At 43.0% G+C, this 20,909-nt stretch overlaps 1 protein-coding gene across 9 annotated transcripts in view; it reads left to right on the top strand.

Moving 5' to 3' along the window:
• LINGO2 (leucine rich repeat and Ig domain containing 2) overlaps nt 1–20,909 on the top strand; it is a 937,252-nt gene that overhangs the window by 193,828 nt on the left and 722,515 nt on the right. For 7 of the 9 annotated variants that reach the window (XR_008316637.1, XR_008316636.1, XM_053298208.1 and 4 more), the window contains exon 2: nt 9,880–9,972. The exons of 1 other annotated variant lie outside the window; for it this stretch is intronic. The gene's annotated coding sequence lies outside the window, so the exon portion shown is untranslated. Of the gene's footprint in view, nt 1–9,879; nt 9,973–11,022; nt 11,131–20,909 lie in introns of those variants that run through there. One more of the 9 variants, XM_053298210.1, reaches the window with a different exon arrangement.

Here is a 20,909-nt window from a genome sequence, read left to right as displayed (position 1 = left end):
TTACGCAGATAAGTACAATGTCCTCAGCAAATGGCGCCACTGGAAAAGTGGCCAATAGCTATTAATTAAAGGGGAAAAAACAAAAATGCATAGCACATGTATAGTCACGTATCAAGAAGGACCAGTGTTAAGTGTGCTCTTCTGATCACTGTATTTATTATTCATCCTATAAATTAATTGGCTTATGAGGAAGTGAGAATTTCATCTATTTGCATATTTTGAAGAGAAAGAGAGATGCTTAATGAGGAACTGTGCTGTCAGATACGAAAGACTTCAGGTCACTGAAATAAGGAAGCTAATGGATGGCTAATATAGTTCAGCATAGTTCTTTTCAAAAAAATTTTTCCAAAAGACACACCATGATGAAAGAATATTAAAAAGAGAATAAATGTTGATTAGAGTAGTGGCAAATGCATTCAGAGGCATAGTTTTAATTAGTGATGTGAGGGGGGAAATCCTCTGAAACCCAGCTTCAGAATAGATATATGCTAATAGGAATAAAAAAAGAAGAAGAAGAAGAAGATACTAAGATACTGGCAGGAAAAAAAATATGTTGGGAAATAAGAGGAAATAGTCTTTTAAAACTTTGGTTGACATCCTGATTATATTTACTGCAGGAAGCTCCATTGAAAGTAAAAAAATACAGGTTAGGCATGTCTAGTTTCAATGGAACCTCCTAGAGTAAATTTAATCAGTATGTCAGCCCTTGAATATTATAGAAGACCCTGAAAGGGCATCCTAGTGGGTGGAAATGTTTAGCTTGTCATCTGTTGTTGCTTGTTTGCTGAACAGGTTAGATTAGCTAAAAACTTGGGAAGCAGCAGAATTTGAAGTTTGTTAATGAGACTGTTCCAGAGTGCTGGCTACACTCAAATCAGGCTTTGGGCTAATGTGGGGAATCAACATGACTATATGTAGCCGTTCATTACAGAATAAATTTGTGCAAAGTTTTGGTGAGGAGGAGACGGAAGTATGATACAATCAGATTTATTTAGGGAATATCAGGGTACAGGGAGAGAAAAGATTGATTAGGCAAGGCGAGGAGGCAATAAAATCTTAAATAACAGTATTAACTAGAGTCTCATGTAGAGGATTTTTAGCTTAAGGTCTGGATTGTCAAGTAAATCAGCTTAAGGCTTTGCCTGAGAAAGGACCAAGATGTAGGCTTAAAGAGGAGAGAGAAGGGAGCAAAGAGACTGAAAGGGATAGGCTGTTGGTATTACCAGTACTGATCCATTGCAGGTTGGAGTGTGCAGGTAGACCAGAAAAGCTGGAAGAACAAAGAGTGAGGAGCAGTGTTTCCTCTAAGGCGTGTGCATAAGCACGCTCACATTTTTAAAATATCTGCTCAGTTAATTTTAGATTCCGTTCAGGTTGAAAAAGGAAGTTCCCACTCTGAATGCACGTGCACACATGCTGCCTTAATACTTCCTTTCCAACCAGAACAAAACTCATTCCACACAGAGATAACAAAAAATAGAGAGAACACTGGGGAGGAGCAAAGAGCTACAACTTAAACCCTTGAGAACCAGCAGGGCAAAGATCCAAGTGGAGTCTGATTCCAAATCTGCTCCTGAGTCTGACCCCAAGGCCATGTGGTTGGGCCTGGGGAATTTGTAATCAAAATAATATCCTGAGGCAATGCATAAGTCAAGCGTCCTGACTGCAGGGGCTGAAGCACACATGTAACAAAGAAGTTCATGTTTACATGAATCAATCAAGTGGGTGTACTCTCTAAGAGACAAAACCTGGAATGGCTGGTGGAGAGGTTTGTATAAAGGACTGTATGGGAGAATTCAAAAGCCTTATTGGAGACCGTGACATATCTTCCTAAAAAGAAAGATAAGGTTCTTTTTCTGTTAATGATCCTCCACACCAGCTCATTAACGAGGTGATAGAAGGTTGTGAGTGTGCCATGCTTATCTGAGTAGTCATGAAAGTCCCATTGCAAAAGGGAGTAGCTATTTCACTTGTGAAGGTCTCTTTGATTTGGGTCTGCCTGCTATCTTCCCTTTTTTTGCAAGAGAGGCCATGGGGTCTCTCTGTGGTTGTCTGTTATCTTGACCTTGAGCAGTGCTGCCCCATGTTAGCTTATGCCAAGTGACCAAACTGCATATTTGCCAAATATGGGCATATACAGAGTTCATGATCCCGTGAGCTCAAGTAGCCAAGATGGAGTTTGCAAGCCTGCAACTCCAAATCACATAGAGGGGTGCTGTCTTCAGCCCCAAGTCTCACTGTTTCTGAAACATGTTTGTTGCTGGTTTAGATGTTATGCCCCCAGATGAGCATCTCTCTCTCTCTCTCTCTCTCTCTCTCTCTCTCTCTCACACACACACACACACACACACACACACACACACACACACACACACACCATTGAGTGAACTGTTAGAAAGGATGCACTGTATATAAATGTTGTAAGCTCTCCTTGTCATGGCTTTCTGTATGAAAGCAATATACTGTAATTTAGCTTTTCTTTGTGCCATGTGTTGTTCCAGTTGTGGGCAGCATATGCGTGCCAACAGCAGCATATCTCTGACAACAGCAGTATAAGCATGGCTAGGCTCCATATAGTTGGGCTATACACAGGCCCTGAAGTGTCCATTGAGCAGGTTAATTCATTTGAGCAAAATATAGCAGATCATTGTCTCTCCTTCTGTGCCTCCCCTGCCAGCCTGCCAGCCCTTTATGGAGAAGCGGGGCGGGGGGAATAGAGGGTAAGGCAGAATACCCTGTGGCAGTCCTGGTAACCCATCCTACTCATGCAGCAGCATGAGGCTGACTCTTCACAAGCCTTTCACAGTTGCTTTCGATACTCTGCTTGTCTTGCGTTCATTTGTGCCGTGTCTCCATTTTGCACCTGGGGGCAAATGACCAGCAGCCAGTTAAGCTGTGCATGTGGCTGGCTGCATGCTGGCTGATTCTTACTCTGCTCTTGACCTTCTTTATCATTGACAGTGACAACTGTACTGGAAAGTGCCTTCATGTGCCTATTCTTTTTGTTCCCGGAGGTCTTGTGTGACCATCCAGTGCTTTATGATACAGAAATTCATCCAGGTCTACAGAGATAAAATGTATTCTATTACTTTCTCAGTTTACTGTCACAAGCAATCCTTTATTTTTTAAGTACCTAACGAGTTGGTGTAAGAAAATATTGGCACTGAGATAAATTCTACATACAAGATATTTGCAGCAAGGAGAGAGAAGAGTGATTGGTTTTCCAAAAATATTTTTGTCTAAATCATTTGTATGGGTTTGTTGTTATGCCACTGTTCCTCCCAAGAGCTCAGGGCCACGTACATGGTCTCATCACCACACCTCCCATATTATTCTCACAATATCACTGTGTTGTAGGTTAGGCTGAGAAATGGTGACCGACTCTGAGTAGGGATGTGCATGAACCGTTCGGCAGTGAACTGGTCCACCACAAACCAGCCCAGTAGTTCGGTAGTTGGTTTGCAAACCAGACCGACCTCTAGGAGAGGCAAGCTGGCCCGCAGTTGAATCAAACTGAGCCTGGTTTGTGGGGGAGCAGTTCATCACAGTTCAATGGTTTGAGGGACTATGCTTGCAAAAGGGAATCCAGTGATGATTCCCCTTTACAAGCAAAAGGGAATCCTGGCATGAAAATGCTTCTAAAGGGTGGCTAGGAGGGGGTGGCAAGAGGGCACCTCTAAAAGTAGATGTAAGTTGCTTACTGGTGTGGCCATGGTGGTAACTGCTGCCATTCTTTGAAACCCTGACACTCCCCCTGGCAGGCCACCCACACAGTGGCATGGTTCCAGAACTGCCCTGGCCACCACATGTATGCATGACCAAATGGTCGGGATTCAAATTGTACAGTGAAAAGCAGCCTATGCACACCCCAAAACCTAAATATAAGAAGTGAGCATTCTAAAGCATTGCTCTTAGCACTGCAGTAACCTATTCTGGTCACTAGAGGCATGAGGAGTCTCTTAGGTCTCTCTTAAGAACATGAGAACAGCCCTGCTGGATCAGGCCCAAGGAGGCCCATCTAGTCCAGCATCCTGTTTCACACAGTGGCCCACCAGATGCCGCTGGAAGCCACAGGCAGGAGTTGAGGGCATGCCCTCTCTTCTGCTGTTACTCCCCTGCAACTGGTACTCAGAGGCATCCTGCCTTTGGGGCTGGAGGTGGCCTTTAGCCCTCTAACTAGTAGCCTATGATAGACCTCTCCTCCATGAAGTTATCCAAACCCCTTTTAAAGCCATCCAGGTTGTTGGCTGTCACCACATCTTGTGGCAGAGAATTCCACAAGTTGATTATGCATTGTGTGAAAAAGTACTTCTGTTTGTTGGTCCTAGATTTCCTGGTAATCAATTTCATGGGATGACCCCTGGTTCTAGTGTTATGTGATAGGGAGGATAATTTCTCTCCATCCACTTTATCCACACCATGCATGATTTTATAGACCTCTATCATGTCTCCCTGCAGTTGTCTTTTTTCTAATCTAAAAGCCCCAGGTGTTGTAGCCTTGCCTCATAAGAAAGGTGTTCTAGGCCCCTGATCATCTTGGTTGCCATCTTCTTTTCCAGTTCTACAATGTCCTTTTTAAATTATTATTCGTTATCATCATTTATTCGATTTCCATACAACCCTTCCAAAAATGGCTCAGGGCGGTTTAGACAGAGAAATAATAAATAAATAAGATGGATCCCTGTCCCCAAAGGGCTCACAGTCTAAAAAGCAACATCAGATAGACCCCAGCAACAGTCACTGGAAGTACTGTGCTGGGGGTGGATAGGGATGGGTCCGGACCGGTCCGGAGGCTATTCTAAAGGTCTCCAGACTGTCCAGACCAGTCCGGACCTGGCTGGTTCAGTTCAGATGGTGGGGGTTCCTTTAAGGGCGGGGGAGGGTTTACTTACCCCTCCCGCCGCTTTTCCCCCTCCAGCGCTCATATTTCTTGTAATAATTGGGGCGGCAGGATACCTCCCTGCCGCCCCTTCTCCCTCTTCAATGCAAAAGGCTCCGGCAAGCCTTTTGCACACGCGCACATAGCGCACGAGCTTCACGTCTCCCCGACGCACGTGCGTGTGCGCAAAAGGCTTGCCGGAGCCCTTTGCATTGAAGAGGGAGAAGGGGCGGCAGGGAGGTATCCTGCCGCTGCAATTATTACAAGAAATACGAGTGCTGGAGGGGGAAAAGCGGTGGGAGGGGTAAGTAAACCCTCCCCCACCCTTAAAAGAAGCCACCCCACAGTGCCGGACCGCAGCTCTGCGGTTCCATGCACACCCCTAGGGGTGGATAGGGCCAGTTCCTCTCCCCTGCTAAATAAAGAGAATCACCACATTAAAAGGTGCCTCTTTGCCAAGTTAGCAGGGGACGATGTGGTGAGCAGAATTGTACACAGTACTCCAAGTGTGGCTGCACCATAGTTTTGTATAAGGGCATTATAATATTTCAGTCCCCTTCCTAATGATCCCTAGCATGGAATTGGCCTTTTTCACAGCTGTTGACACTTTCAACGAGCTGTCCACCACAACCCCAAGATCCCTCTCCTGCTAAGTCACCGACAGCTCAGATCCCAACAGCGTATACTTTAAGCTGGGGTTTTTCATCCCAATGTGCATCACTTTACGCTTGCCAACACTGAACTGCATTTGCCATTTTGTCGCCCACTCACCCAGCTTGGAGAGATCCTCTTGGAGCTCCTCACAATCAGTCCTAGTCTCTGGGGCTACTCCCACGATCAGGCAAAATTGGGCTAGGCTCTCCTAGCCCGATTTTGCCTGATCGTGAGAATAGCCCCAGAGACTAGGACTTATCCCTTAAAGAGAAACCAGCCCCTGAAAATCTCCCATCTTCCTGTTAGTTTGTTTGAAGGGGGAAAAGGCTAGATGTTTAGAAAAGCTTTCTCACCTCTTCAGCTGTGTCTGCTCTTCACAGAGTAGTCTTCCAACTGGGTCTCTCTTGGTCAGTTAAGAGTCAGTTAGAACTGTTCAGTTGTTGAAGGTTAGTGCCTGCTTGAGTGTGGTGTTCTGTTTCTTTCTCTCAATATGTGTTGTTTTTGTTTCTTAATAAATCTTTATTTGTTTTTGAACTCAACCTACTGTCTCCAGATAACCTCTTGGCCTAAACCTCTTTACCACCAGAGAATACTCTCCTGTGTGAGGATTTTAATGTTTCTCCTCACACTCCTCAACACTAAGGTCACCCAGTGAGCATCATGGCTGAGTGGGAATTTGAACCTACATCCAACATTCCATCCACTATACCACACAAGTTCCTGCTGCACTGAGTGAAAGCAACTTAAGAGTAAGGGAGAACAGATATAGTACTTGTATTCAGCTTTGATTCGCTGAGGGAAACTTTGCTCTGTTTTGCACCAAAGGGTTATGCTTGACAAGGAGCTATGCTTCCCCAAAACATATATGAACCAGTCCACATTCCGCCAGTCACATGCAGAGGAAGAGAGGGAGGCAGGATCAGGTCAGAGATATGTGGTGAAGCCCTGGCCACAAGGCTCTAGTGGATGGAAGGAGGAAGGAAGCCACAGTGTTGAATTAAGGGTTTGGTGTTTTGGTTTTGGTGTTTTGCTTGATTCCTGGGCAGATTCATTTAGCTTGTATTTTATTGCCCAACAACTTTGGCAAGATTTAGTTCTGGAGGTTACAATCCTTTGCTACTTATATGGGGTACCTGAGCTGAAGTTCTAAGGTAGAAAGGGCAAAAAAAAAAAGTTTAAAAAGTTTGAAAACCTTTGTTTTTAAACCATTTTAGTGACAAATTACATAGATTTCAGATCTGAACATGTCTCCTTGGCTTGTTTCCTATTTTTGCTGATTCCTACCCATGAGGGAAAATTTCCCTTTGCCTTTAATAGTTAAGTGGCAGGGTGAGGTTCATTAATTGTGACAAAACTGTTCATGGCCCCATCAAACCTTGTCTTCTTCCCACCTATCTATTAGAGGCAAAGGAACAGCCTCAGGTGAAGATTAGAGAAGTATTGTAGTGTTTTGACTTGAGTCTAGCACGACCCTAGTATATGTAAAGGAAAACAACATTACTGGTTTGGGTCATGTAATTAAGAATAAAAGAAAGATTAATGTTTGGTAATGGGAAACAACTCGCTAGATCCTAGTGGGGGACAGGCCAGAGATGAATGGCACATAAGTCATAACACCCTCTGATAATGGGTTTTTGCCAAAATGATAGTTTAAGTCTAGGGGAAACTTCTCAGAGTGTTGCCTAAAGCAACATTTAAAGGCAGATGTTCAAGTTACCAGTCAGTGGAATATGGAAGGAATTGTGAGTGATGCAAAAAAGAGCTTTCATAAGAATTGTTCATCCTCCCCTCACCCTACCTGCACCCGGAAAGGTGCCACACATCCTTAAGTTGCTACTACTGAGTTTCTCTGAAAGTTGAATTTTGAAACAAAAAAGAGGAATTTTAGGAGTATTTAATAATGTAGTATTATTAAATACTTCAAAAGGTTGGGGAGTGTGTGGTGTTACTATGTGTCCTAGTTGATCTCCGAGAGACATGTGCAGAGATCTTTAAGTGGACGCTAAAGTGAAGAGGCAGGAGATGGGATTTGGTACAAATAATCAATTGAACATTGATTTAGGGCATAATGTACGGAAGTGGTGTCATAATATATGGGTGGTGGAATAGCAAAGAGTAATAAGACACTTTAATGAAATTTGTAGTACAAAAAACACAACAATAAGCAGAGAAGCATTTAATTGATAAAGAGAAAGAGAGCACCTTGAATGCTTTTGCAGCAAGAAGGAAAGCAGCATGGAAAGGTAGGAGAATTAGAGAGATGGTGTGTTTAGTGCATTTCATTGTAGTTAGATCTTCTGATTGTTGCCAGAATGCCTCCTCTATACATCAAGTGGTAGGTTCAGAAGGCAGCATGGCTTGTGGAACTCCTGGCATCCCAGGCTTCGCTGCCTCAGAGGTCATTCAGCTATATTATATTATATTATATTATATTATATTATATTATATTATATTAGAGAGCCAGCGTGGTGTAGTGGTTAGAGTGCTGGACTAGGACCAGGGAGACCCGAGTTCAAATCCCCATTCAGGTATGAAACTAGCTGGGTGACTCTGGGCCAGTCACTTCTCTCTCAGCCAAACCTACTTCACAGAGTTGTTGTGAAAGAGAAACTCAAGTATGTAGTACATCGCTCTGGGCTCCTTGGAGGAAGAGCGGGATATAAATGTAAAATAATAATAATAATAATAATAATAATAATAATAATAATAATGAAGAAATTTGAAAAAGTTGAAGAAAATGAAGATGTAAAAATATTATGGGACTTCCGACTACAAACAGACAAACATCTGCCACCCAATACACCAGATATCACTGTAGTCGAGAAGAAAGAAAAACAAGTCAAAATAATCGACATAGCAATACCAGGGGATAGCAGAAGAGAAGAAAAAGAAATAGAAAAAATCACCAAATACAAAGATCTACAAATTGAAATTGAAAGGCTGTGGCAGAAGAAGACCAAAATAATCCCAGTGGTAATTGGCGCCCTGGGTGCAGTTTCAAAAGACCTTGAAGAGCACCTCAACACCATAGGGGCCACAGAAATCACCACCAGCCAATTACAAAAAGCAGCTTTACTGGGAACAGCCTATATTCTGCGATGATATCTATAACCATTGACAATAAAATTCAGCCATCCTAGGTCCTTGGGAAGGACTCGATGTCTGGATAAAACAAACCAGTCAATAACACCTGTCTGACTGTGTAAATAAGAAATAATAATATATCTGAATTGCAACTTGTATCTTGGCAGAATTACCAAGTACAGTGGTCCCTCTGCTTACGAAATTAATCCGTTCCGAATGCACATTTGTAAGTCGAAAAGTTCGTAAGTTGAAAAGCGGTTTCCCATAGGAATGCATTGGAACGGATTAATGCGTTCCGGAGCCTAGAAAAAAGACCCAGACCCCCAGTAAGGCTTGCAAACTGCACAGGAACATTTCTTTTCAAGAATAAACAGGCAGTAAACAGGCAGGCAAGTCAAGGAAACCCCATGTAAAATTCGTAAGTCGAGGAAACCCCATCTAAAAATTTGTAAGTCGAAAAAACCGCATCTAAAACCGGATCTAAAACTGCCGTTTGTAACTCGAAAAATACTTATGTCGAGTAGTTCGTAAGTCGAGGGACCACTGTATTGAAAAGGAGCTATTGGGGCGGGTAGACATTCACAGATGTCGTCTTGGCGGTATATACATATTAGTTGTAATAGAGTTAAACAAAGGACTTCTGACCTTTTAATGGGCTGGACATAGCTTGAGCACTTCAGAGCTCCCTCTTTATGGTAGGGGAACTGTTTTGGCTTAATTCGACTATGGAATACAGCTGGTGGAAGAGCCTGCCCTTTTGTTTTTGATAATTATGCTGACTTGCCACTTAGGCAAGAGTTTTTAAAATCAGACATCCCTGGATGCTTTGTAGAAGTTCTATAAAGGAAGCCAGAGACACTATTGTTCTTGTGACTTATCAGGAGATGAGTTCCAGGAGATCCCAGGAGTGCTTTTCCCTGTAAGGAGTTGAGGGGTGGGGGTGGGGAAATGCAATCAAATTCTGATTAGCCAGGCTCATGACTCATACCCCTCTGTCAGCAAAAATATCTCACAATAAAAAGGGCCTTCTACTTCTCTGGCTGCTTTTGGCTTTCAGGGTTGCCAACTTTTTACATGTGTAGGAATGCAGGCCCAAACATGCAGTTAGGGACATTTTTTTACAGTGTCCAACATATCCCTACTTCGGAGTGATTCAGCTAGTTCCATTCTGTAAACAGAAGGTCAGAAATTGTGTTATAAAGGCGAAACAGAAATCTGAAGGTTTTCTCTCTCAGTTCTTAAATCTCTTTCTTCCCTAACAGGAAATCCTTTGGGGGATACAGAATTGTGCTTCTCGTGGGTCTATTGACACGTCCCAGCTTGGATGAAGAGAACAATATTTGTTTTGCCTTATGGTAAGCTAGTCAACACTTTGGATTCTCTTACTGAGAACTCTGGATCAATGTTAAAAGCAAAACAAAGGTGTAAAGAGGTGGTAATATTGAACTGGTATCAGTCTTTTCATGTAGCAGCAAAATTTAAAGCAGTCTGAAATGGGAGTTTAGCGACAGGGGGGCAAATAGGGCAGTGGCCTCCAAATGATAATTCTGTCCCCTCTCAAGTGGCATTTTCTTTCGACTCTCCACCTACCTCCCAGCCTCCCTTCCCTTCCAATAGTTCTCTCTGTTCCCCTAATGAAAAATGTCTTGCTACACCCCAGTCTGAAATCCTTTGAACAATTGCACTTGAAGTCATTTGCTTGTGCAAACAATAATTTGCATGATTGTGAAATGATGTAAACAAGCTCTTGGATGTGTCCTCTTGGATGCAAATCCAAAGACATTCAGGGGGCTTTTTTGTTAGTTTGACCTTGGGGAGGCTTTATATTCAGAAGTTGTTGATGTAAACTGGTATAATAAATGTATGGCCTTACAAGGATTTTAGGGATGAAAATGAAGCATTCTTTTCTAAGTGACTGTTTTTATTCAAGGCTTTCATTTTTCAGTGGCAGCTTAAAGGTGTTTTCTAAAGCTGCACTTCAGATAAACCTTTTTATTTTTGAAAACTCTGTTATGTATGTGGAGGCTATTTATTATCTATTCCTTGTCAACTCCATAAATGTTTAAATCTTACCTGAACGGGAGGACAAATGAACTAAGCTACTTAAATCATGCTCATCTTTATAAAGTATGATCCCCCCCCCAATTATTGTGAGTTAAGCCATATTTTTTAATATACCGGCAGTTTAAAAGGCTCTCTTTTTGGCACCTTCCTCAACAGGGTGTACCTTTTTCATATGATTTCTTCTGTAATGTTTTTCAATATGGACACAAATGTGGCAGGATTGAAGCGTTATCTGTGAGAGTGTTTGAACAGTGGCATTTGTGTTTGAGCTGGCACCAGATCAGTGCAGCTGGACTGAAATTGGGGTTTTCAAAAGAACTTTTATTTTGTGTTTAGTTCCAGGGTGCCCGAGTACACTGTGGAAAAGTTTGATATGGTCCCACTGCAGGGTTTAATCACTTGCAGACTCTGCCTCCCACAGTGTCTTCTGATGACTGGTAGCTGTTCAGGTAGAACTTAAATTGGTTTCATTTCAGATATAATGTTAAAAATTGCAGCAGAATAACAGTAGCCTCTTGAAACCCATCCCTGAATGATTTTTGTTTAAGGCTGACTACTCTGGCACTTTGTGTTCCTCCACATACTGCTGCCACCCACGAACATTGTGCAGAGCATCCCCCCCCCCCACCTGCAATCAAATCCCATCTGATGTGCTTCCTCATTTTTTTCCCTGGGATACCTACTGGGATCTGGCTTGCTAATATCCTTTTCTCTCATAATGTGGTAGGAATAGGAAATGCAGAGTTTTCTGGGGCGCTTACCAGCACTGGGTTTGGACAAGCTGCTTCAGCACTTGTGCTGGCCTGTTTAAAACCTGTCGACTTGTGCTGCTGGACAACTCTGTGTCCGTGTCACAGAAAGTGGAAGAGTGGTGATTTGGATTTCTACTTGTGTTTCTCACCTTATCTATGGCTTATTATAAGATCATGTTAAAGCCAATTTGCATCTTCATCTCTTGAAATACCTGTGGCAGACCTGTGATTGTGAGACACTATTAGCATAAGTAAAACTACAGTAGGAATCCTGGATATAAATTGAAGGTCCTCCTCCAGCCATTTTCTCCTCTGGTGATTTTAAGAACACATCAGGGCTATCAAGATGACTCTGCTGCTGGCCATGTATCTTGTCATTTCAATGTAACTAATGACTAGCTTAAGTGCTTTCTGCAGTGCTTTGCCACTCATTGTCTCCAGATAAACTCTAGCACAATATCACTGCTTTTTTTCACTCCCCCCCATGCCAATAGACTTTATAGACACACAAAAACACACACGCATGCACACACACACACACACGGCATATTGGACAAACTTTTCCTGCTTTCAATGGCATTTCAGGCAGAAACTGCATAATAAAATAAATTGCAGGACTCTCTAGGGTACCTGTCAAAGTCCTGAAGAAATCAGCCTATGTAACTGGAATCATGTATTCAAATAAGCCCTTGCAAGCAACAGGAGCTTTGGCTATACCACAGCTGCCAGTTAAATAGGGGCAATCTGTTGCTAATGGGATGCCTATCAGCAGTTCTGCACAATTATCTGAACACTTGGTCACAACGCCCGTGCTCCGCTTCCCCCTTCTTCTCTCTCATGTGCAGCTTTGGGGTATGAATTATGGTGTTAGCTGCTAACGTGTCTTGGATAAGTGTCTATGTGGGCCCAAGGTTTGATGATAATCCCATGAGAACTGAAGCTCCTGGACCTATTTCAGTAAATGACAAAAATTTGGGATGGGGCCACAGTTCAGTGGCGGAGCACCTGTTTGCATGCAGAAAGTCGCAGGTTTAGTCCCTGGCATTTCCAGATAGGGCAGGAAAAGACTCCTGCCTGAAACCATGATGAGCCGCTGCTGGTCAGTGTAGACCACTGTTTCTCAACCTTTTTGGAGTCATGGACCAGTATATTCTCCGTTCACAGTTTCCTGGACCAGCCATTAGTAAAGGGGTCACCCCCGTCACCCACGCCACCAATTTTGGGCCAGTGTGGAAAACAAAATGAACGTTATCCAGCAGCAAGGGCTGCCTGCCTAGAAATGAACTCTGGAGAGCTCTCGGTGGCGGCAGCCCCTGCCAGCCCAAAATTGTGGTGGTGTTGGGTTTTTTTGTGGGGGGGGGAGTTAAATTCCTCACAGACCAGTACTCAACGCCTTGCGGACCGGCACCAGTCCATGGACCGGCAGTTGAGAAACACTGATTAGACAGTACTGAGCTAGATGGACCAACAGTCTAACTTGATATAAGGCAGCTTTGTGTGTGTGTGTGTGTGTGTGTGTGTGTATCAGTGAGGGGCCCATTTTAAAATTTTGTCTCTGGGCCTACTCCAGCTTTGTTACGCCCCTGCCCAAGCCCACCATAATTTGTTACTCAAGTTTTTAAAAGGCAGACTATAAAGGCAAAAGAATCATAAATACATTGTCTGATGTCATGGTTTTCTGGGGCCAGGTGAAAAGCCCAATAAAGTAACTAAGACTCAGCCCAACAACTTAGAGTAGATATCTGAAAATATTGTTAGTGGTATCCTGTGTCTTTGCACTCTATTCATTGCAGTGGATGATTTACCATTGCCTTAGATAGAAACATGGTTGGACCCAATGCTCATGGGTTTTCAGCCATTTTGCCTATGCCATTCAGAAATACCATGATACAAATATCTTTAAAAGGTCTTTGAATTAAAATCTTAGCGATATCAAATTGGATAGCACATTTCAGCTTGCAAAGGGATATATTATAATTCTCATCATTCTTCAGAATTACCTCATGAAGTAAGTTAGACTGAGTGATGGTAATCTGCCCATGGATTTCATGGCTGGGGAGAGAGTCGACCTTAGGTTTCTTGTGTCGAATCTCCACCCCACAATCTATTTCATTCTCCTTTGAGGCTCTCCTTTAAGTTCTGTACAACATGAAGACAAGAAGTGGTGGATCTCCATGGAGTGCTACACTATTAATCTCTGGAAAGTATCCCATTAGTTGGTTCCCAACATGACAGCAACATGTTTTAAGAAAAAAGATAAGGAAAACCTCTGCAGTGTACTATAAAATTCAATTCTATGCTGTCTCGGCATACTCTTTGTGATTGCTATTCCAGCAGGAAGGATGAGTTTTACTGTCAGTTGTAATAAGTATTCTCCATGGGAACCAGCAAATTTACCTGCAGACTTATTATGGACCTACAGAGTTTAGAAGGCTCATGTTCCAACTGTCCCATGGAGGCTCAGTTTTAACTCGGGGAAACAAATATAAGGTAGAAATTAAATTCTTGAGTACTCTTTCTAGAATCATCATTCTTTCTTAAGCTTGAGCTCAAGGAATTGCTAAGGGATATGTAAGATAGCTGCTATTTATGTTTTATGGGCCTATTCTCACGATCAGCAAAAATTGGGCTAGCCTCCGCTAGCCCGATTTTTGCTGGTCTTGAGAACCACCAGGCTCGGCTGCGATCCCGGTGGTTCTAGAGCGGGTAACCCTCTCAAGTACCCCTCCCCTTAGCCCAGGTTTGTGGAGCGAGCGCTCCACAAACCTGGGCTATCTGATTGTGAGTAGCCACGGTGCGACTGTGCGCCGCGGCTACTCGCAAGTAGACCCCCGGAGGGTTGGCGAAAAGCTGCCTCCTGGCTCTGGGGTTCTCCCCAGTATGCCCTGCGTGTTTGCGCAGGGCATACTGGGGCTTCCGGGGGCCACATGGCCCCCAAGATCCCCAGCCCCCGCTGGCTCCGTCACAGAGCGAGCAATTGTGTGGGCGGCCGATATGGCTGCCCGGGCTCCTGCAGCGATCGTCTGCGGGGAGAGCGGGCTTAGCCTGCTCTCCCTGCAGTATCGGCAAAAGCAGGTCTCACTGATCGTGAGACCTACCTCAATGGTTTTTAAAAAATTTTATATCCCGCTCTTCCTCCAAGGAGCCCAGAGCGGTGTACTACATAGTTAAGTTTTTCCTCACAACAACCCTGTGAAGTAGGTTAGTCTGAAAGAGAAGTGATTGGCCCAGAGTCACTCAGCAAGTCTCATGGCTGAATGGGGATTTGAACTAGGGTTTCCCCGGTCCTAGTCCAGCACTCTAACCACTACACCACACTGGCTCTCCTGTTTTAGTGATGGGAATTTGTGTTTGGGGATTTTCCAGCTTCTTCTTCATCTGCTCAAATTCTGTCCACCTTCCTTTCCCAGAAGAGCTTGCCTCTCTTGGGTTACCCACCTTTTCAGATAGGCTTTTAAATATCTTATTTAGAGCTTATAACTGGCTTATAAGAGTTAATTTTCTAACTCTTCAGCTTTTAAATGTGGTTCTAACTGGGACCTGTTTTTAGATTTTGTTTTATATTGTTCTATCTGTTTTACTGTTTTTGCGAGCTACCCCAAGCAGTATTCCACTGGAGTGGTACAGTATATGTACCCCACTCCTCCAGTCTATTTATGTAATAATAAATATAGCCTCCTGCCAAGAGGTTTAGAGATTTTCTTTATCACAAGTGCCTCTTAGGGTAAAACTACACATGGTGGGGAATTCTGTGGTCCTGATTTTTTAAAAAATGAAAAACAGTTGTGGGAATATGGGGGTAGAGGAGAGAGGAGCTGATTAACTTTCCCCCTTCCTGCTATTGTATTGTATTCTCAAAACCATACCCTACAAACTGCTTTTCTCAATGCAAGGGAAAAGATACAAGGACCCTTTTGGCTCCATAGAGCTTGGTCCATTAATACTGAGTGTTTTTAACAAAGAAAAAGAAAGCAATCTTTTTGTAGACTCCCCCCTCCCTCATAGCCTCCACCATGATTTAGATAGGTGCTTTTCTTCATTAGTATAAACCATATGGTATGAAATAGTGGTCCTCATCTTCAATGAAGTATGTGCCAGGTTCAGTTCTGAAGGGGTACATGAAGCCTATTTTTTAGTTGTCTTAGAAATGAAGCTCTTGTGGAAGTGTTTTGGATTGGTAACATCTATAATTGAGACCTAATCTGTAGGAAACTAAAGTGTATGAGTTGTGCATTCTGTGTTACACACACACACACACACACACACACACACACACACACACACCATTACATTACATTCTGCCTTTAATAAATAAAAGAAAGAAAAATGAAGTTCTTGTGACTAGTAATTGATGATATCAGACAAAAGTGAATATAGCTTGCTGTGCAGAAGCAGAAAGAGCTTAACAAGTAGCTAAAACAGCAGCAAGACAGTACAAGTATTTTATAACTACTTTCCTCACAAACACAAAGTAATCTTACCTAGATTTAACTAAGAATTTATTCAGAAAGAACTCCATTTTCTTCTTCCCCTCCCTTTTTTCTCTCTGACTCCACTCATAGGAACATAGGAAGCTGCCATATACTGAGTCAGACCATTGGTCCATCTAGCTCAGACTAGCAGCGGCTTCTCCAAGGTTGCAGGCAGGAATCTCTCTCAGCCCTATCTTGGAGAAGCCAGGGGGGGAACTTGAAACCTTCTGCTTTTCCCAGAGTGGCTCCATCCCCTGAGGGGAATATCTTCCAGTGCTCACACTTCTAGTCTCCCTTTCATATACAACCAGGGCGGACCCTGCTTAGCTAAGGGGACAAGTTGTGCTTTCTACCACAAGACCGGCTCTCCTCTCCTACACTCTCTGCAGGATGCCCACTGGGACAAATGTCTAAAGAACAAAACATAAAAGATACTGGTTTGAAAACTACAACAGTAAGATGTCTGCTAGTGCCCAAAAATAATCTGCAAATTAAGAGCTGTAGAATTGTCTTGTTCTATTACTAGCTTTTAAAATGTTTTATTAAACTTCTGTGTTTGGGCTCCATGTGTGAACTTGTCATTATATATGAAAATATGCTCTTTCTTTCTTTCACATACTTTTCAGAATAAAAATTAATGTTTTCAGCATCAAATGTCACCTGAACTATTTGAAACATAATTCAAGATTAGAATGGAAAATCAGTGGTTTGAGTAATATCAAAATGCCATTCTTGATTCTCCCCACAGTGTAGATACATATCAGATGTTTGAATGGAAGATTTTCAAAACTTTGTAACCCTAATCAAATAGATATCTATTAGAATTCAATGCAAGTTATTCTCTAGCAAGTGTGTTTAGGATTGCAGCCTTTGTTTTATGTTAGAGCTCTTGGATTTCAGTTAATCCTAACTTGAGCAGGACTGAGGCCTATTTGTATACTGAACATTGGGTGACTCATGGAATTAGTTAGTTGATTTCTTACTGAGCCCACCAATAGTTCAAATTATTTTGTGTTTAGGTAAAAAAGAACCCTCCTGATCAGCATTTTTCTATAGGGTGTTTTGCATGGCTTTATTTTACTTTACTGCTCACTTGTGTTGTTGTTTATAATTTGTTGATCATAATGTTGATCATAATGTTGATCATAATGTTGTTGATCATAATGGCCTGAGGACCAAACAATGTACTACATCCAGCCTGCTCAATTTAGGCCTCCCAGCTTTTTTTTTGGACTACAACTTCCATAATTCCCAGCCACAGTGGCCAATAGCCAGGGATTATATAAACTGTAGACCAACATCTGCAGGAGGGCCCAAGTTGAGCAGCCTTGTACTAAATTCTGGGGAGATTTTTTTTAATGGAATTATTAGAAAATGGTTTTAGGGGCAGAAGTTAATGAGGTGATTCAGAGCAGGTAATACAAGAATGATTTCAGATTGATGTTATCAGCTCGGGGTGTGCACAGAACAAAAAAACATGGTTAAGTTTAAATTTGAATCAGTTCGAATCGATCCATGGTGCTCCGACCCGACCAGCTGGTCTGGTCCATTTGACTGAACCGGTTTGGCAGTTTGGGCAGACAATATACTTGTAAAGCAGAATCTGGAGAGGATTCCCCTTTACAAGTACAGCTGTGGGAGACCCTTTCAAATGTAAGGGGCGGCTAGGCAAGGGTGGCGAGAGAGGTAATAAGTGCCTTACCTGGCTGGTGCAGCTACCGGTGCTGCCCCTTGCCCTCCTGGTGCGACCCCAGGTGCTCTTCTCCCTCCTTTACCAAGCTGCCAGCTCAGTGTATGCCTGCCTCTCATTTAGTGCCCAGTTTGGGTGGTGCTGGGAAGTTCGCCTCCTTCCTCATTCAAGCAATGAGGGAGGTGAGCGAACTGCCCAGCGCCATGGGAGCTGGATACTAAATGAGAGGCACCCATGCAACCTGATGCATCAGCATGCGTCTTGTTTTGTATCCAGCTCTTTCAGTGCTGGGAAGTTCACTTGCTGCTCTCATCGCTCAAACAAGGAGGAAGACGATGGACTCCTTAGCGCTGTGTGAATTGGATACTGAATGCAGGGGTCAAGGAGCATCGGAAATGGGGGAAGGAGGGTGGTACAGCCCGGCCACAGGGCCTGGGGGAGCATGGAGCTGGGGGTGATCACCCTGGTTGCCCCACCCAAAGGCCTGGCCCATTGGTATCTTCCTGTGTGAAAATTGAACACTGCTAGATCTGCATCTGAAAGATACTGATCTACTGTATGAGAGCAAAATCAGAGTTCTCTATGGTCGACGTGTCCTGGGATTTTTAAACACAGCAGGCTTTACCTTGAGTTTACTGGGAGGCTTTACTGCGAACTCGAAATTGTCCCAAAAAACCCAGCACAAATAGTGGATTTTGTTACCCTGAATATAAATCGAGCTACACTCTAACGTGCAGTGAAAAACCCAAATGGTGTGTGAACTGCTCCCTGATAACTCACAGGGACTTCAGGGTAGATCTGGTAGCTGTGTGAATGCACCTCCTCTATTCCAGGAGATGTGAGGTAAAGGGCTTTAAAAGCCCCATGTGAAAAACTTCCAGCTAAATGTTTGAATTGACTCCCTTTGGGGACTGGGGCTCTGTCTGTGGATTTGTATTGTCATTCACATCTGTAAGCTTAGGAAAAGGAGAAGTCTTGGAAGTGATCTTCATGTCTGCAACACTACTGCCATGGTTCCCCTGTTGTTGGTCATTTGCTTGATTTTCTGTACTACAGCTAACAGTTTTAAACGTTCTGACACATTACTTGCTATGTAAATGATTATGGTATTGTAAGACAAGATCTTCTACCATGCTGACACTGAGATCAATATAATTGTTCTGAGGGTCTCTGAGGGGAAGTAAAGGAAAGTTTGTGTGGCAGAGACAGTAGGAGGATATGGTTGGAGATTGCAGAAGCTGGATTATTTCATGTGAACAGGTACAGGAATTTTTATCGGACGCTTAAAGTGAACTAACTGGGACTATTATCAGATTATGCTCCTGCTAAGGTAGCAGACAAGATCCTGGGAAGGAGGCAGAGGAAAAGGAGAAGTTAGCCAGGTGGTCGGCAAGGCCCCAGAATAACAAGTTCAGCAGAGGGGGTTGTATTGATCAGGCCTTCTTACCACATGGCCTCTTCTATTGCTCTCCAAGAAACTCTGTTGGCCTTAAGTTATTTATTCTGAAGCTTTCTCGAAGAGCACATGATACAAATTTATTATTATTATTATTATTTTATTATTACATTTATATCCCGCTCTTCCTCCAAGGAGCCCAGAGCGGTGTACTACATACTTGAGTTTCTCTTTTACAACCACTCTGTGAAGTAGGTTAGGCTGAGAGAGAAGTGACTGGCCCAGAGTCACCCAGCTAGTTTCATGGCTGAATGGGGATTTGAACTCGGGTCTCCCCGGTCCTAGTCCAGCACTCTAACCACTACACCACGCTGGCTCTATTTAGGATTTTATGAACTAATAAAATTAGGAAAAAACAAATGTGCAGGGTATAATTGTCCAACTTCTCTCATCCAAGCTATTATGAGCTTCCAGCTCTCTCCCACCCATTCAGTGACAGCCTCCAATCCCTCTCCCCACTGCCTGCTTAACTTCCTTTGCCACAGCAGTGAGTGGAATGGAGCTCTCTTTCCTCTTTGCCCTTCTTGCTGTGCAACATAAGGCACAAGTAATGTTGGGAGATGTGGTTTTCTCAAGGTTCTTCTACAGGCACCAAAATGGGAGAGATCTTTCTCTCTTGTGCTTGCTACATCCAGAACAACAGGAAGGTAAGCAGATGGATTGAGAAGGGAGTTGAACAGTTATGTTGGTTGAGTGAGAGAAGTTGAATTTTTTTCTTATGGATTAAAATCTACAAAGTACTTTTCTCATATTTGAGGGGGAATATTATGAGATTAGTATTTTCAAGACAGGAAGTATGTCACATATTCCTGTGACATTTCCTGGCACATTTCTAGTCCCAAGAGTTTTGAAGAAGCTTTCAGGTTTTTACTTACCAAATTGCTAGCAAGGTTAAAAATCTCTTGTTTTGCCATTTCTATGATGATGGTACATTAAGAAATAGAATGTTAAAATCAACAGAGAACATGTTCATAGGCATGGGCAAGGCTATTTGATGTTCCACAACAATGAATCCTTAAGCAGGATATATTTTATTAGTATGTTGCACCTATATCATGGACTACATATGTATATATTGTACACTTTTGTATCTTCACCAAAAGAGATGGAGCAATGGTGTGTTGTCATTCGTATTTGTACCCTGCCTTTCCTTCAAAGTGCTTAGGGCAGTGTACATGGTTCATTTCCCCCTTTTATCTTCCCAAGTATCCTGTGAGGTACTTTAGACTGAGAGATAGTGACAAGGTCAGAGTCACTCCATGAGCTTCATCGCTGAATCTGGATATCCAGATTCAGATTGGGAATCTGGATATCCCAGATTTTAGTGTAACACTCTATCCACTACATCATACTGGCTACTGACCACATAAAATGGCAACTTGAACAGGGAACATAGGAACATAGGAAACTGCCATATATTGAGTCAGACCATTGGTCTATCTAGCTCAGTATTGTCTTCACAGACTGGCAGTGGCTTCTCCAAGGTTGCAGGCATCTCTCTCAGCCCTCTCTTGGAGAAGCCAGGGAGGGAACTTGAAACCTTCTGCTCTTCCCAGAGCGGCTTCATCCCCTGAGGGGAATATCTTGCAGTGCTCACACATCAAGTCTCCCATTCAGATGCAACCAGGGCAGACCCTGCTTAGCTATGGGGACAAGTTGTGCTTGCTACCACAAGACCAGCTCTCCTCTCCTATTTGTGTACATTGTCCAGTCAATGTACATAACCTTCACAATATGTACGTTGACCAATGAAGTGCCTAGCAATCAACTGGAGGATATACATAGTGACAAGGCAGTAAATGAAATACCATTTTTATGGTGTCATGTTGTTGTGCACAGTTCTCGATATTTGGAGATA

Source organism: Hemicordylus capensis, chromosome 2 (assembly GCF_027244095.1).
Source record: "Hemicordylus capensis ecotype Gifberg chromosome 2, rHemCap1.1.pri, whole genome shotgun sequence".
In the NCBI taxonomy this organism is placed as follows: Eukaryota; Metazoa; Chordata; class Lepidosauria; order Squamata; family Cordylidae; genus Hemicordylus; species Hemicordylus capensis.
This window is presented reverse-complemented; position numbering and strand designations above follow the sequence as displayed.